Source organism: Podarcis cretensis (assembly GCF_951804945.1).
Source record: "Podarcis cretensis genome assembly, chromosome: 17".
Lineage (NCBI taxonomy): Eukaryota > Metazoa > Chordata > Lepidosauria > Squamata > Lacertidae > Podarcis > Podarcis cretensis.
Window position 1 is genome coordinate 31350255 of NC_137187.1, and position 12060 is coordinate 31362314.

Below are 12060 nucleotides of genomic sequence, written 5' to 3' on the forward strand. Positions count from 1 at the left end.
GTTGTATAGTTACTTATCTCCTTGGCTGGGGGGTTACTTAACTCCATACTCTCCAGCATTTCTTTTATGAGAATAGGGACATCCTAAGGAAAAGCGAGACATTCTGGGATCAAATCAGAAACTGGGGTGGCTTCTGCAAATTTGGGACTGTCCCTGGAAAATAGGGACAGTTGGAGGGTGTGAAATAACACCATCACTGTGGTAACAGATAATAAAACTCAAAAATCACAGTAATAAGCTACAGTTCTATAGCAGCAACAGGGATGCGGGTGGCACTGTGGGTTAAACCACAGAACCTAGGACTTGCCGATCAAAAGGTCAGCGGTTTGAATCCCCGCGACAGAGTGAGCTCCCATTGCTTGGTCCCAGCTCCTGCCCACCTAGCAGTTTGAAAGCATGTCAAAGTGCAAGTAGATAAATAGGTACCGCTCCAGCGGGAAGGTAAATGGCGTTTCCGTGCGCTGCTCTGGTTCGCCAGAAGCGGCTTAGTCATGCTGGCCACATGACCCGGAAGCTGTATGTCGGCTCCCTCGGCCAATAAAGCGAGATGAGTGCCACAACCCCAGAGTCGGCCACAACTGAACCTAATGGTCAGGGGTCACTTTACCTTTATAGTGGCAACAGAGGGCAATAAATTCTCATAACCAATGGCATTACAAATTATCGGGTTAAAAGAAGAACTGAATTGACTGAAGGCTTTCTGAACAGGCCAAAGTAACAGGGTGTGAGGGCTTGCCAGGCCTAGTTGAGGAAGCCATCCCATGAAGCTGGTGCCTCTGCTGGAAACATTTTGCTCCTAGCGGATCTTGCTGAGCTTCATTTGGCAATGGCAGCCAGAGCAAAGTCTCAGATACTGAATAGGTTTTAGTCATGAGATATCGAGATTTCAAAAAGATTTGTTAGAAAATAATGTTAAACTACTGTCGAAAATGTATAGTTTGCTTTTAGAACGGAACACAAAAGATAAACAGGTCAAGGATCTGGGTCATAACATTCAAATGGCAGATTGGGAAAGGGTCTGGAAAACAGAAATTTACGGCATGTTGTACACTGAAAGAAAACTAGATGAAAATGATGTACCAGTGGTATTTAATGCCTACTAAGTTGGGGAAAATGTATAGGACAAGTACAAATTTCTGCTGGAAATGTAAAAAAGAAGAAGGCACCTTTTACCATATGTGGTAGACTTGTAAGGTGACAAAACCTTTCTGGGAGAGGATTTATAATAAAATGAAAAAAATGTTTAAGATAACTTTTGCGAAAAATCCAGAGGCTTTTTTACTAGGAATTACAAATTGCTATTCCAAAGGACCAGAAAAGTATTTTTATGTATGGAACAAAAGCTGCTCAGATGTTACTAACCCAGAGATGGGAAGAAGACAGGATCCCTACCATAGAGGAATTTGCAAACTAAGCTGATGGTCTATGCCAAATGGCAAAGCTGACTGGAAAACTCAGGAACCAAGAGGATAAAGACTTTACAAAAGAATGGGAAAAAAATATAAGTTATCTAAGTGTCCACTGTAAGCAGATGGAAATGTTGGCAGGATTTTGAGTGCACTTGTAGTGTAACAAATACTATGGACAATATGGAGTGATTTAAAAGTTAGAGTATGGAAGAATATGCAGTCGTAAATGTTTAAAATGGGTCTCCATTGCGGGGGGTGGGGGGGAGTCATGAGATTCGGTGCAATCTCTGTCTGTGGATTTATATTTGGATTTTTATAACCTTATATTTCTAAAATCAAATTTAATTTTTTTTTAAAGGGGTGTCTGTAATACTCCTAAAATTGCAGATCCCCTTGACATCTCTCCCTCAGCCACCATCTTAATCTGCATTAATCAAGCAACTGAGGGAGAGATGTCAAGGGGATCTGCAATTTTAGGAGCTCAACAGGAAACCTCCAAGGTCCTGGGCTCTATTCCCTTTCAAGTATTATCTGGCGAGAGCAAGGCTGAAGGGGCTTGTAAGTGGAGGCATGCAAGGAAGAGAAACAAAATCAGTGATCGATTAACATGATGATGATTATTTATTACATTTGTTAATCGCTTAATCTTGCCTAGGGCAACCCAAAGCAATTTACAAACAAACAGATGAACGAAAAAAAGCCCCATACATTAAACCCCACAGAGGTACATTAAAAACCTAGAGGGGAGTAATTACATTAAAATCACCCTGTATACTTCCATTAGGCAAAATAGCAAGGGGCAGACTGGAGTTACAAAGGGAAGGTTTTGGGGGGTTTTGCTGGTTTTTTGTTTGTTTGCTTGCTTTTGCAACAGGAAGCTGACAGAGCTGTCCCTTTGGAAGCTGTTACCAATATTCCTTACTGTTGTTTCTCTTCTGAAATATGTATCCTTGAACAACGAAAATAACTTGTAGTTACTCTTATTCTTGCATGTTGCTACTTACTTCTTATTTGCAGACAGAAATGTGTGAACTGGTATTCATGAGCAACTAAGACTTCCGCCGTGTACGTTCCATTATCATTCTGAGATACCTTTCTAATGGTCAAATTGCCAGATTCCATGTCAATAATTGCTCTGTCCTTCAAAGGTGAATAGCATCTGCGGCCTTCATCTTCGCTTTCAGCCACTATATTTGCTCCCCCCCCCAAAAAAAAAACTTGACTAATGTGCTTTTAAATACAGTAGTACCTCTGGTTACGTACTTACGTTCCGGAGGTCTGTTCTTAACCTAAAACTGTTGTTAACCTGAAGCACCACTTTAGCTAATGGGGCCTCCAGCCGCCGCCGCGCGATTTCTGTTCTCATCCTGAAGCAAATTTCTTAACCTGAGATATTATTTCTGGGTTAGTGGAGTCTGTAACCTGAAGCGTCTGTAACCTGAAGTGTATGTAACCCGAAGTACCACTGTACCAGTTACAGAAGCACATCTTTTCCTTCAATACCAACCACAAGGTTCTTACTGAGGCAATCTATAACCAAAAACACAAAGCAAAAATGGAAAATAAACTGCTTGTTCGTTATAGCACGACTGTAGGACTGAACGCTGGCAGAGAAAAAGGCTTCCACACACATATACACACATCCACAGCAAAACAAAAACAAAACAAAACACAAAAAACACTTGGTTACAATTACAAAAGAATACTTGGATACAATTATAAAAATAGAGATAGAATAAATTGAAGAAATGGGGCAGTGCAGGGAGGGAGGAAAGAAAAATGCTTTATTTGACAGAAAGGGGGCAGGATTTGAAGGAGGGGAATACCGGGAGAAGCGAATTAAAATGAGAGCAGACTAAAGGCAAAATTGAGGAAAAGGTTTATATATATCATCATCATCACTTTTAATTTGTATGCCGTCTTCCTATCTTACAATATCCAAGGCGGTTTACACGCTGAAGAGACAAAGAATGTACAACTTATAACAATCTAATCCAATACAAATATGTGATAATAAAAGATAACTTTAAAATAAGCAACTTATATCAAATAAAGTAATATTCAATAAGCCCATGCCACCTATCAGGAGCCAGATCCTGGCCTGCATCAAGGATTGGCAGATGGGGAGACAGGCTCGGACATGGGCTGGGCCAGGGGGCTGGAGCTGACAGAGCAGGAATGTTTCCCTCAGGTCCACTACCTGGGCATTTCAACAGCCCTCACCTGGGGCCCCACCCGCTTTTTCTTCATTTTCTTCATTGAGCTCCCCACCCACCCTTGGTTCAAGCTGATGGTCAAGTAAGCTGTGGCTACAGTGGTCACCATTTTATGGGACTGGGTAGAAATTTATGCACCAGGCAAATTGGCTCCAACCCGGTGGTTTTGCCTATCTTATAGCAATCATCACAACTGGGTTGGGCATTGGGGCAATCCTTTGTCTTGGATGAAGGGCAGGTTGTAGTCTCTGCCTACCCTTCCAAACACTGGGGTACCCCATTAAAGGGATCCTATTTGATGTAAGTCTTAGGAACACCCACCTGGATTGACCTATGCATTACTTCTGGTGGGTGGGCCAGAAGTATTTTGATTGCCCCGTGCCCAAGCCAAACCAATTGATCTGTACAGTGGTACCTTGGTTTTTGAACATAATCCATTCTGGAAGACCGTTCAACTTCTGAAACGTTAAAAAACCAAGGCGCAAAGGGCGGTCTGCAAATTCATTGGAGAAAATTGGAGGGGGGACTCAGCGGAAGCCGTTCAACTTCCAAGGCAGTCGGAAATGGAAGCATTTACTTCCAGGTTTTCAGCATTCGAAAACTGAAACGTTCGGCTTCTGAGATGTTCAAAAACCGAGGTATCACTGTATTCAATAAAGTTGTGGTCTGTTTTGATCCAAACCAGTCTTAGTGGTCTTTTATTTATCTGGGGTTGGGGACTGGGGAGCACAATGCCTGGACCTGCAAATATGTTTTGGTGAGTGCTGCATCTTTCCCTTTGGATGATGAGAAGCAAAGTGGGAGTAGGGGTGGGTGACTCCTGTGAAACCTCTCCCCACATGTCAAAGGAACTGACACACAATGTGCCTTCATTAGCATGGGATTTTATATTGGATTTTCTTCCTTTATTGATTTTCTTCCTTTATTGATGCAGACAACCTAATGGATGAGAATGATTTCATGTGTATGAGGCAAAAAAAATATTGAAGCATGCGCAGTTTCAAATACACACCACCCTCTATGGGTATGGAGTTAGAAACACCAGGGAAATCCATGGGGGATAAGGCTGGGTGGATGTGGGGGGGGGGGTTTAGTCAGGAGCACCCCCACCCCAACCATTGGTTCAATTAATTAAGGTAATTAATTAATTAATTAATTAAATCATTAAAGGGACCCTGGCGGGTGCTTCTGTCTGGACACCCAGATGGGGGTTGTTGGCCATAGCACTCCCAAAATGGGGATATTGGGGGGGGGGTCACCCCAATTTGATGTACGACATAGGGCAATCCTTAACCTGGGGTTAATTGATTCAGGATACACACCCAGCGCCTGTGCCAAAACTTGCCGACATCTGTAATTCATATAGTTGTGGCCTGTTTAAATCCCAAGTGGTTGTTTATCGCAACTCCACCACTAAAGAGATTCCATGGATTATGCTGGGGGTTCTCCTGGCACAGCAGATTTGGGCAGTGGCGTAGCGTGGGGGGTGCAGGGGGGGCCAGCTGCACCGGGCGCAACATTTGGGGGTGCGCTCGCACTCGCAGCTCTCTGCCCCTACCTGGCTCACTCACTCTCTCTCACTGCAGTGCTGGCTGTGCGAATCCGATCCGAGCTGCCGGGTTGCCGCCCACTGTGGAGGGGGAGGGTGCCAGGCGTGCGTTGCGGTGCGGAGCAGAGAGAGAGCGAGGGAGGGACTATCTGGGGGAGGGACAGTGCAGCGGCCGCCCAGCGCAGCGCTGAGCGCGGGAGAGAACCACACCCGACCAGCCCAGGCAGCAGCAAGAAGAAGCTGGCAGCGGCGGCAGGTTAGAGGTTAGAGGGCGCAAATTACTTGCCTTGCCCCGGGTGCTGACAACCCACGCTACGCCGCTGTATTTGGGGCTGGTGTTGCAGAGGCCCTGGAGGGAGGCAAGCAGGAAAGCCCCACTGTGCTAGCAGAAGTCCTTGTGCTGGCTTCTGCTAGCTAAACGGGTTACCGTATTTTTCTCTCTATAACACTCACATTTTTTGCATGGCTATTCCGCCCCCCCCCCCCAGGTTGAATAAATAAAGACTACGGACACAAGAATTCAGGTTAATGGGCGAAAATGGCCACAACTTTATTGATTACAGGTAAGAGGGGGTATTGGCTTTAGGCATTGGCCCCTAAGAGACTATCCGGTCTAACCGGGAAGGGTTAAGCACCAACAGGGGGAGCCACCCGAGATGCATATCCCTGGGCGCTCCCCAAGGGGTTACCGCTCGGGGGGGCGCTTTAGGCCCTAGCCTCTGTAGGTTTCGGACGAGGCCACGCCCCTCGGAGTCCTTTAACAAACTACCCTTCAAGCCTTGGGGGAGGTGATGGCGTTCCTCCCCCCCAACCTCATTTGCATGACAATACCCCGGCCAATGCCTAACCGCCAAAACCAAGGAGTTGTGACGTTTTGCTACGAGGTAGGTGAAAAAACCAAGTGGCTTAAAATTTCAGCCAATTAGCCAAATGGAAAAACTCCTACCAGGCCCCTTGCGGCGACCAGCCGAAGCCCATAGCAAAGTCAAGGGCAAACCCAAAGGGCGGGTGGGTGGGAAACTGCAGCTGATGAAGCGGAGAAAAGGGGCGAGCCAGGGTCGCCCCGGCCTTAAGTGGCCTTAGATCGGCCCGCCCCCAACGCCAGCCGATTGGCTGATGCTGCGGAGAATGCTAATTAAGGGAATTCCCTGTTTCCCGCGAGGCTGGCGTCAGCCCCGCGGGAGTGTGGATGGGGACGTGAGCCCGCAACCCCTCCCCCTCCTGAGGGTCAGTTCGGTAGTGGCATTCTCCTAAAAAGTAAGGGGAAATGTCTGTGCATGTTATTGAGCGAATGTGTGGTCCCTGGAGTCGACTGGCCCGAGTGCAGGGGCAAAAATCAGATCGCGCGCTGTAGAGAGGAGGCTGCTGCTTTCCTGCATTCTGCCTCAGGGTCTTATTGCCCACCCTCTTCTGTTTTCGGTTGCTTTGTTTACAAAGTTGTAAAAGCTGTTTTCGGTTGCTGTGGTTACAAAGCACAGATCCACATGGATTCTCAGGATTTTTGCATTGGCCTACCCCAAACTCACCGTCAAATCACATGTCTGTGGCCGCAGCATGAAGCACCAAAATGATACATCCACTGTTTCATTCAGAATTTTTTTTTCTTGTTTCCCTCCTCTAAAAACTATGTGCATGTTATGATCAGGTGCGTGTTATAGAGCGAAAAATACGGTAGTTAAATCTGCCCATAATTCTTCCCCACCTCCTCAGCATTGTGGGCCATCAAGCTAAAAAATGCAGCAGGGGCTCTTCACATTGGGAACTAAAGTTCATCCTCAGGTCATCGCAGATGCCTCAACGGCAATCTCTCGTTTCCCAATGGGAACAACCTTGTGAGGTATGCTATGGGATCCCGGCCTGACATGGGTAAAGAGATAGGCCCAGGGGCAAATATCTGTGTGAGAAGAAAATGTGGCCTTTGAGCCTCCAGGGGGGTCATCCCTCTGTTAATTCCGTTTATTGCAAGATGTCCTTCGAAGAAGCGGAAGACATTGTGCAAGAAGGAGTACCGGAATTGGTGCAAAATCAGTTCTGTTGCAAATCCAACACAGTCTGTTGTTCTTGTATGTCCAGCACAACCAGTTATTGCAGGATTCCTTGTTCTTATTTCTCCATACACCATTGTGGATGTTCTTTTGCCCTCTGCTTGGACGATGCACACTTTGCTAAGAAGATGCCACAACTCTCAGGTTCTTTCTCAATGAAGTCAACTAAAAAGGAAACATTTCTAATTGGATGTTTGAACATCTCAGAATTACCCCGTTTAGCTTCATTACAATACGATTCATAACTTTGCTGCCTGGGCCAAATCAAAGAGTTCTGCATGAATGAAAGAATGGAGGAAAAACTGTACATAATACCTTTGTGGAGAACTGGAAGTCTGTTGCTGAATTTTAGAAAGGAAAAACTTGTGTCCCTGTAAATATTGATTATGATTATGATTTGTTTTAAAAGAGTAATGGTCTGAATCCAATACAGTGGTACCTCGGGTTAAGTACTTAATTCGTTCCGGAGGTCTGTTCTTAACCTGAAACTGTTCTTAACCTAAAGCACCACTTTTGCTAATAGGGCCTCCTGCTTCCGCCGTGCCGCTGGAGCAGAATTTCTGTTCTTATCCTGAAGCAAAGTTCTTAACCTGAAGCACTATATATGGATTAGCAGAGTCTGTAACCTGAAGTGTATGTAACCTGAAGCGTATGTAACCTGAGGTACCACTGTACAGAGACATGGTTAAGCCATAGGCTTCAACAGGTGTAAGCAAGCCCAGCTGTGATTGATTTACTCCATTATGAAGTATATGTCCTCAATAAATGTCTTATTGCTGGACATGGTAGGGGAAACAAACCACTGAGAAACCCAGAATTTGAGGTTGAATGCTTTTGATGAAAAGAGCACTTGGTTAAAGGTAAAGGTAAAGGGACCCCTGACCATTAGGTCCAGTTGTGACCGACCAACTTGGGGTTGAGGTGCTCATCTCTCTTTATTGGCCGAGGAAGCCAGCGTACAGCTTCCAGGTCATGTGGCCAGCATGACTAAGCCACTTCTGGCGAACCAGAGCAGAGCACGGAAACACCATTTACCTTCCTGCCAGAGCGGTACCTATTTATCTACTTGCACTTTGACATGCTTTCAAACTGCTAGGTGGGCAGGAGCTGGGACCAAGCAATGGGAGCTCACCCAGTTGCGGGGATTCAAACCGCCCACCATCTGATTGGCAAGTCCTAGGCTCTGTGGTTTAACCCACAGCGCCACCCGCGTCCCGTTACTTGCTAGCAATTGTGAAGGTTCTTTCCCTCCCACCTTTCTCTTTCCTACTTTTCTTAAAATAAATAAAAATCATTGTCGGATGCTGCTGGTGGTTGCTCGCGAGTAACCAGGCAGGACTCCAACCTGTCTTTTACAGGTTTTATTGTGCAAACTATTTACAGTGCAGATCTACAAAGTTCATGTCCGTCTCAGTCACTTGCAGAATCCGGGAGTGGCCCCTTCCGGCTTCTCCCCCAACGTAAGAACTTCGGCACCCCAAGCCTCCGCCTCCCCTCCTTGCGTTTCACCCCTCTGTGCAAGCTGGGTGATGGAAGTGGCGTGCATCCCTCCTGGCCAGCCTGACGAGGTGAGGCGCTAGAGCTTTCAGCAGCATCCTTGAGCCCTTTCCTCGCTTGGCTGGCCCCTTCCCTCTCTTCTCCACTGGAGGTGTGGCTTTTCCCACCGCTGGAAGAGGAACTGCTCCTCAGGAGTTTCGGAGGCTCTCTGTATCCCAACGGCACTGTGATGGCCTGGGAATCTGATTCAGAATCTGAACCTGAGGAGTCCCAGCCTGCACAGGAGTCCCCGCCTCCAGGGCTGGCTGAGCCGGGGCAGGGGCTTGAATCTGAAGGGCCTGCACCTGTACCGGATCCTCAGGAGCAGACACCAGATGTATGCACTCTGGCTCCGGAGGTGATTGAGGGCCCATTGCCTGCAGGTGCACCTCGCTCAGCCCTGTCAGGGGAAGGTGAAGCTGCCCCTGGGTCCAATAACCCTCCAGCCTCTCCTGAGCTGCAGAGGCTCAGGGCAGAGAGACGGAGGGAACTAAGTTCTCTGCGGAGGAGTGTTTGCCTTAAGGCCCAGAGAGGCGGGTCACCTCTCTCCCCTGGCCTCAGTGGAAATAAAGGCCAGTCAGCCCAGTCCCAGGCTGCGGGAGCAATGACGTTGGAAACCTGTTTCTGCCAGCACCCAGACCTGTTTTCCCCGGAGTTCCTGACCACGCCCAGCTTCTTGCTTTTGACCCCGCTTCGCCCTTGGTGGACAGTCTCCAGACCCTCGGCCCAGGACCGGACTCTGGCCACGCCTCACGGTAACCTCCCCCCGGGACCAGCACAGGCACCCTTGCCTCCTTCCCCTGTTCCGATGGCAGTCCCCTGACAACCATCTCAACAACAACAACAACCTTAACACACGACGACAAACCATCACACACTGGCTAGTATCGTTCCAGAAACATGCTTGGGGAGGAAACATGGGTATCTGGAGTTCTGCTCAGCCACCACAGATGATTTGTAAATGTTAGAACAAAAAGGTGGGGAATACTGAGCTGCCACACTAAGCACCGAGCAAGTTTCACCCCTGCAACACAAAAACAATGGAAATACTTCACAAATTCACTGCCTGCAAATGGGAGTTGTGAATCTGGGGGAGGGGTGACATTTTATCCCTATGTCAAGTGTGAGGTGTCAATATCACTTTAAAAGGAACCACGACAACCTAGGTGCACTTGAATAAAATCATGAAAAAATAATATAAGAAACATTAAATATTCCACCTATGCTCAAACTGTATATTTATCATTAAACTCATATGTTACAAAATAACAGTGATCCTCTAGTGACCTACTTGGTAAAATACAAACAAAAACCAGGTCCAGTGCCGAGAGCCTTCTGATGGTTCCCTCATTGCGAGAAGTGAGGGTACAAGGAACCAGACAGAGGGCCTTCTCGGTAGTGACGCCTGCCCTGTGGAAAGCCCTCCCATCAGATGTCAAGGAAATAAGCAGCTATCTTATTTTTGAAAGACTTCTGAAGGCAGCCCTGTTTAGGGAATTTTTTAATATTTAATGCTGCATTGTTTTTAACACTCAATTGGAAGCCGCCCAGAGCGGCTGGGGAAACTCAGCCAGATGCACGGGGTATAAATTATTATTATTATTATTATTATTATTATTATTATTATTATTATTAGTGCTGCCTGCACACCTAGAACTTCTCAGCTGTTTGGAGAAATGGACTCTGCATAATAGAATCATAGAATGGTAGAGCTGGAAGGCGTCCCAAGGGGTTGATTAGTCTGCCCCCTGCAATGCAGAAATCTTTTGCCCAGCATGGGGCTCAAACCTACAACCCTGAGAATAAGAGTCTCGTGCCCTATTGACCTGAGCTATTCATATAATAAGTTTAATAATAGTGGGTCAACCAGTCAACAAAGGGTTTCTGAACGTGCTGCAGAGGGAAGTGAGGGCAGATGGGGCTCCTCAACCTGCCCAGGCTTGCACCCCAAGAAGGTCACTTTGGTCCTGATAATGCAGCGGTTTGGCTTTCCCCTGGGAGGTGCACTCCATTGTCTCTTGAGACAGATGGATGCCAACAACCCCCCTACATCAGTTATGGGCTTACTGTAATGTCTGAAAAGGGATGCGGGTGGTACTGGGTCTAAACTACTGGGCCTCTTGGGCTTGCCAATCAGAAGGTTGCCGATTTGAATCCCTGCAACAGGGTGAGTTCCCGTTGCTCTGTCCTAGCTCCTGCCAACCTAGCAGTTTGAAAGCACACCAGTGCAAATAGATAAATAGGTACCGCTGTGGCAGGAAGGTGAACGGCGTTTTTCTGCACTCTGGTTTCCGTCATAGTGTTCCGTTTCACCAGAAGTGGTTTAGTCATGCTGGTCACATGACCCGGAAAGAAGAGTTTGGATTTGATATCCTGCTTTATCATTACCCAAAGGAGTATCAAAGCAGCTAACATTCTCCTTCCCCTTCCTCCCCCACAACAAACACTCTGTGAGGTGAGTGAGGCTGAGAGACTAGCCCAAGGTCACCCAGCAGCTGCATGTGGAGGAGTGGAGACGCGAACCCAGTTCACCAGATTATAAGTCTACCGCTCTTAACCACTACACCACACTGGAAAGCTGTCTGTAGACAAATGCCGGCTCCCTCGGCCTGAAAGCGAGATGAGTGCCGCAACCCCATAGGCTCCTTTAACTGGACTTAACCGTCCAGGGGTCCTTTACCTGTTTTACCTTAATGTCTGAAAGGGTTTAAGGGATAACTGTCTTCACCCTGCTCTGTTTACAGAGCTTCCCAGGGTCTCAGCTCTGTTTAAACAAGAGCTCTGGATTAGATGAATGGCACTTCTCATGTGGTTAGAGCAGCTTTGAGGATACCTCCTCTTTGACTGGCTGCTTCAGGTAGTTCTTGAAGGGAGTGACTGTGTAACACAGGAAACACTTCAGTACCTGAGTGAATGGGGACAATCCCTGGCGGATGAGATTGCAAAATGTATGTGCCAAGGGGGGAAAAGACAAAGGGTGGAAACTCATTGACCCCACCTGGCTGTAACTGCTACAGAGAACATTTCCTGAAGAAAAATGAAAGAAAGGTTAAAGAACCCTGGGAACAAAGGCTGAACCCATCGTGTTTTTCATTTTTTAAGAGGTGAGCTTTCATAGAAACTACAGAATTTTATAGTTGTGGAGCTCAACTTCTGCCAATGTTACATTTTTCATCTCACTGTGCACTACATAGCTATGAGTTATACAACATGATTTACACAATTATTTATGTGTAACTGACTTAACATAACAATGCAATTATTTCCCCCACCATTCGTGCCAATGCAAGGACCCCTTTCAACAG